The following is a 6000-nucleotide window of genomic DNA, read 5'->3' as shown; positions in this document are numbered from 1 at the left end:
ATGTCCAACATCAACATATGCCACTTTCTAAAACTCCCTAACTGTGCTGCCTCCCCCCCAATGGCCGGGGTCACCACCTAGCGCACGACACCGTGCGAGTGCCGTTGTCCTGGACAGGTGGGTAGGCCGACTCTTGGGCGCGGGCACTGGCACAGGGTCCCTCGTAGTGAAATCAAGTGTCTCTGACGTTGGTGGTGCACACCCGCAGTCAGACACACCGCCGTACTATGAGGGGCCCAGTGCCAGTACCAACGCCCACGAGTGGGCCCCCTTGCTTGGGCAGGGCCCCAGCATTTGCAATCTTTACCTCTCCCTGCTCCTCCGCTGTGTAGTCTGGGCCGTCAAATCCATACTGTGCCTGACACCATCTGAGCCTGCCTCCTGATGTATAGACATATATTTTGAATGTGTACGCTATCCATACATGTTATCCGGGGATACGGTACCCTTTCTCACCTTTGTGCAATCACGTGCAATCCATACTGGGCCTAACACCGTCTGAGCCTGCCTCCTGATGTATAGACATATATTTTGAATGTGTACGCTATCCATACATGTTATCCGGGGATACGGTACCCTTTCTCACCTTTGTGCAATCACGTGCAAGCCATACTGGGCCTAACACCGTCTGAGCCTGCCTCCTGATGTATTGACATATATTTTGAATGTGTACGCTATCCATACATGTTATCCGGGGATACGGTACCCTTTCTCACCTTTGTGCTATCACGTGTAATCCATACTGGGCGTGAGAACGGCTGGCGAGCTGTTAAGCAAGCTACAGCACCTGTGGATTGCACACGTAAGTTTTTCATTTTTTCAGGAATGACGGTTAGGCCTAATTCCGGAACTGCGGTTGACCTGCACTTACTGTGAAATCATCGTTCGCGGGTAATAATTGTAATCAGTGATCCCCATCACTAACGTTGTTCAGCAGGTTATCTGCACCTGTAAGCGACAAACGCTGGCCTTTTCAGCGTAGCGCACATGCAGCCACGGTCATGTAAGGGCATGACACACCAGTTATTGGCCAATCTCATGTGCCAGAGCCTCACGTGTCCCTCTAGTAAGCCGGACTCGGACCGCGGGGCATGACGGAGTCTCGTTCGTTAACGGAATTAAGCTTGCAATGTGTGCATCTTTTCTGTAGCTGGCATGGTTGAGGTTTCCCAGGTGGAGTCGAATTTAACCGTAGGCTCCACTCCTGGTGGTGCCCTTCTGGACATTCCTTTAAGGTTCAGCTTTGCAACCATACTGCCCATGTAAAATAAACACTTTGCCTTCATGAACGCTGTTTGGAGGGTCATGACTCGTGGGAATAACGCCGCCCAATCAGTTAACCTGCTAGAGAGATCCTTCGTTGCTCCCAAGCATGACATCACACTCCCTAGGAGGAAGGTAATGCCACTGTGGCGACCGTACTCCTGGGGGCGACACAAGTGCACTGATGCCCAGCCACTGCTCGATGAATCTGCTGGTACATTGACCCAGACCACTACATTCCCCTCGCACGCTACACGGCCTGAATCTGACCCTGATGAAACTCAGGTTACCCTTCCCATATACAGTTCCATCTTACACGGTGACAAAGAGGAAGCTGCAGATGAAAGTGCAGGTTCGGCCCACCCGCCATCAGACACACCACCGTACTATCAGGGGCCCTGTGCCAGTGCCATCGCCAACGAGTGGGCCCCCCCTGCTTGCTCAGGATCACAGCACTTGCAAGGTTGAAATACTGTGCAGTGAGATGGAAGATGGGGACGACGAGGAGTCCAGACTAGTACAGGGATTCCCTAGCGAGGAGACTTATTTGATTGTTTTCAATGTTGGAACAGCAATTTTTGGGGAGAACTATACTCTGGAGAATGATAAATGGGGCCCACCATACACTGGAACATTCCAAAGGTGGACATCAGACACTGGAGCAGCATTTACAGGGCCCATTATACACTAGAGCATTAGAAATGGGGCCCATTATGTTTGGAGCATTATTTGGGTCCATAAGACAGTGGAGCTTCATCCATGGGGACCAACATATACTGTAGCATTATGTGGAGCTCATCATATACTGTTTCAAACATTATATGGGACCAATGATTCTGTATGGAGAAATAGATGGGCCTCGTCATGAGATGTAAAAAGTGAAGTATTTTTCATTGTACTATACCGCTATTCCTCTGCCATATCGGAGCATGATGAGTTGTGGTATGTGTTAAAGGGGCGCTCTTTCGCCCAGGGCACATGAAAACCTGGAGCCAGCCCTACCCCCCCACAACTTTAGCCAAATAACCCCCATTTTTCAGTGCGTAACTTGTATTATGAAGTTAATTAAGGCTGACAAGCTTAAGTAAGAAGAATTGATGCTTTTGGCATTCAAATGGGCACTGTAGGTGTGTTTCCTGTCCTCCTCTCACTGCCGACTTTTATTCCCCATTGACTTACATTGGGTTTCGTGTTTCGGGACGACCCCGACTTTTCCCTATAATCGGCCGATCTTGCTCGACCCGACTTTTGGAAAAGTCGGGTTTCACGAAACGAAACTCGACCCTAAAAAAACAAAAGTCGCTTAACTCTAGTTACCAGATATAAGCTTGCATAGTTGAAAACACATATAGAGCATTCAGGATTAACTGCTTGCTGACATTGAATGGAGGAGTTGATTCAGAGCAGAGATTGAAACAGGTGGTTACCAGATATAAGCTTGCATAATTACAATAAACATGAGCAATACAATACACACACAAGTACAGAAGGAGAGAGGACCCTGCCCGCAAGGTCTACAGGGGATGGGCAAGGATACACTAGGAAAGGGTAGAGCTGGTCGTGCGGTGGTTCAGTAGACTGAGGATCACTGCAGGTTGTAGGCTTGTCGGAAGAGGTGGGTCTTCAGGTTCTGTTTGAAGGTTTCCATGGTAGGCGAGAGTCTGATGTGTTGGGGTAGAGAGTTCCAGAGTATGAGGGAGACACGGGAGAAGTCTTGTATGTGGTTGTGGGAAGAAGAGATAAGAGAGGACTAGAGAAGGAGATCTTGAGAGGACCAAAGGTTGCGTGTGGTAAGTACCAGGAGACCACGTCACAGATGTATGGAGGAGACAGGTTGTGGATGGCTTTGTATGTCATAGTTAGGGTTTTGAACTGGAGCCTCTGGACAATAGGAAGCCAATGAAGGGCTTGGCAGAGAGGAGAGACTGGGGAATAACGGGAAGACAGGTGGATTTGTCGGGCAGGATGGATTGGAGTGGTGCCAGAGTGCTAGAGGGGAGAACAGAGAGTAGGAGGTTGCAGTAGTCGAAGCGGGAGATGATAAGGCCGTGCACTAGTGTTTTTGTGGTTTCATGGTCAAGGAATGCACGGATCCGGGAAATATTTTTGAGTTTGAGATGGCAGGAGGAGGCAAGGGTTTGGATATGTGGCTTGAAAAAGAGGGCAGAGTCAAGGATCACCCCGAGGCACTGAGCATGCGGGACTGGGCAAAGTGAGCAGTCATTCACATTGATGGATAGGTCTGGTGGAGGGGTAGAGTGAGATGGGGGAAAGATTATGAATTCTGTTTTGTCCATGTTCAGTTTTAGAAAGCAAGGAGAAGAAAGCTGAAATAGCAGACAGACATTGTGGGATTTCGGTAAGGCGGTGAGGTCAGGTCCAGATAGGTAGATCTGCATATCATCGGCATAGAGATGATACTGCAACCCATGGGATTCTATGAGCTGTCCAAGGTTGATAGGTGTATATGGAGAAGAGTAGGGGTCCTAGAACTGAGCCTTGAGGAACACCGACAGACAGGGGGCGAGGTGGTGTGGGAGAGGGAGACACTGAATGTTCAGTCTGTTAGATATGATGAGATCCAGGATAGGGCCAAACCTGTGATGCCAAGAGATGAGAGAATCTGTAGCAGGAGGGAATGGTCCACAGTGTCGAAGGCAGAAGACAGGTCCAGGAGAAGGAGGACAGAGTAGTGTCACTTGCTCTTGGCAGTTAGTAGGTCATTGGTGACTTTAGTAAGGGCAGTTTCAGTTGAGTGCTGCTGTTGGAAGCCTGATTGTAAGTGGTCAAAGAGGGAGCAGGAGGAGAGGTGGGAGGACAGTTCAAGGTGGACATGCTGTTCCAGTAGTTTTGAGGCATAAGGGAGACGAGATATTGGGCGATAGCTAGACACAGAGGATGGGTCAAGGGAGGTCTTTTTGAGGATGGGTGTGATTGAGGCATGTTTGAAGGATGAGGGGAACACACCATTTGTAAGTGAGAGGTTGAAGAGGTGTGTTAGAGTAGGGATGAAGACTGTGGCGAGGTTAGGGATGAGATGGGACTGGAGCGGGTCAACCTTATAAGTGGTGAGGTGTGATCTTGATAGGAGGGTGGAGAGCTGATCTACTATCATGGTGGAGAAGTTGGTTTTGGAGGAACAGGACTGAGCAGCTAAGAGGGGCATTGGGGGCTGTGGGCCAAAGCTTTCTCTGATTGCCTCCTTCTTTAAGCAGAAGATTGATACAAAGTCTTCAGAGATAATGAGAGGAGAGGGAAGTGGTGCTGGGGGACAGAGTAGAGAATTGAAAGTTTTGAAAAACTGTTTAGGGTTGTGAGACAGGGAGAAGAGAAATAAGTTTGTTTTGCAGCAGTGAGCCTTGACTTGAAGCTGGTAAGGGACTGCTTGTAAGCGGTTAAGTGCTCGGCGGAGCGTAATTTCTTCCATCTCCGCTCAGCAACCCTGGAAGCCCGTCTCAGTTCTTTGGTGAGGCTGGTCAACCAGGGCTAAGGTAATGTATGTTGCCTGACTGCATTGTAATACTTACCAACTGCCGCCATAGTCTTCTATTCTCGGCGCCGCTCCATTCGTCTTCTGCTGGATCTTTTCCAGTGTGTACTGGACAGACCGGAAGTCATTTCTCAATGTAACTATTAGAACAAAAGGGTTAAACCGCACCTCTCAAATGTCAAAATCTTAAAGACAATGTTCCTGAGGTGCATGTCAAATACCAGGGAGTCCAACCTGGAAAAATTCCATGACAATAAAAAAAGAAGACAGTGCCCCAGACCGTGGTGAAGAAATAGGTCTTACATTTATTCTGCCTCCTGTGGCAAAAAAAAAAATAAAAAGCCACAGGAGGCAGAATAAATTTAAGACTTATTTCTTCACCACGGTCTGGGGCGCTGTCTTCTTTTTTATTGTCACTTCTCAATATAAGTCGATGAGAACAAGGACAATCTAATGGACTTGTGACTGTTACCATTGACGTCTGGTCAGGCAGGACTTGTGGTCATAAGATGGCGCAATGGGATCGGAACAGCGCCAGCTAGAAGTATTTTACCTGGACAGAGAACAGCCGTTAGTGATACCACACCAGTGCTGAAATAGTAATCATGATTTTTTATATATATATATATTTTTTTTTTTTACAGTGTCCTGTATTCTTCACATCAAAAGAGAGCAATGTGAAATTTTGTGTCTTTGCTGACACAAAAAAATGCATGATCCTCGTAACATAAAGCAATTATAAGTGTTATCTTCTGCCTTTCCTAGTCATTGCTTGGAGATGACGTGCTTCCATACAATGATTTATGTAATGTGCATTACTAACCACCTGATGTTCTTATTATAGGCATTTAATATCTCATAACTTATTGCAATTCTCTCTTCGCACTTGTCAGAATCACAATGATCTGTTTATTTGCTTTTCTTTATAACTTTAGTTTCCATTTGTGTCCCAATGTGTCAGTCTCTGTACCTGACATTGTCACTTGCCCAAGCAACATGCTTGTCATTACCTCTATGGATGTCACCCTGCTCATCGCCTTGGGGCGAGGTGTTTGATCCCCCACCCTGCACCCTTTCTGTCTCCCGCTGTTAGTCTGGAATTCATTAGAGGTGGGGGGTGGTTTTTTAGCCCTGACTAAGGAGTCTTGTTCCAACAAGTCCAGCAATGAGCAAGGTGCTCCGAGGTCACGAGGAGAGCAGACATTACAGACCAGGTCTGTTTTCTCAGGGTGTAGTATGAACTTGTG

The sequence above is a fragment of the Dendrobates tinctorius genome, unplaced genomic scaffold, assembly GCF_039654945.1.
Source record: "Dendrobates tinctorius isolate UK_male_01 unplaced genomic scaffold, ASM3965494v1 ptg000056l, whole genome shotgun sequence".
In the NCBI taxonomy this organism is placed as follows: domain Eukaryota; kingdom Metazoa; phylum Chordata; class Amphibia; order Anura; family Dendrobatidae; genus Dendrobates; species Dendrobates tinctorius.
Note: the sequence above shows the minus strand (reverse complement) of the source record.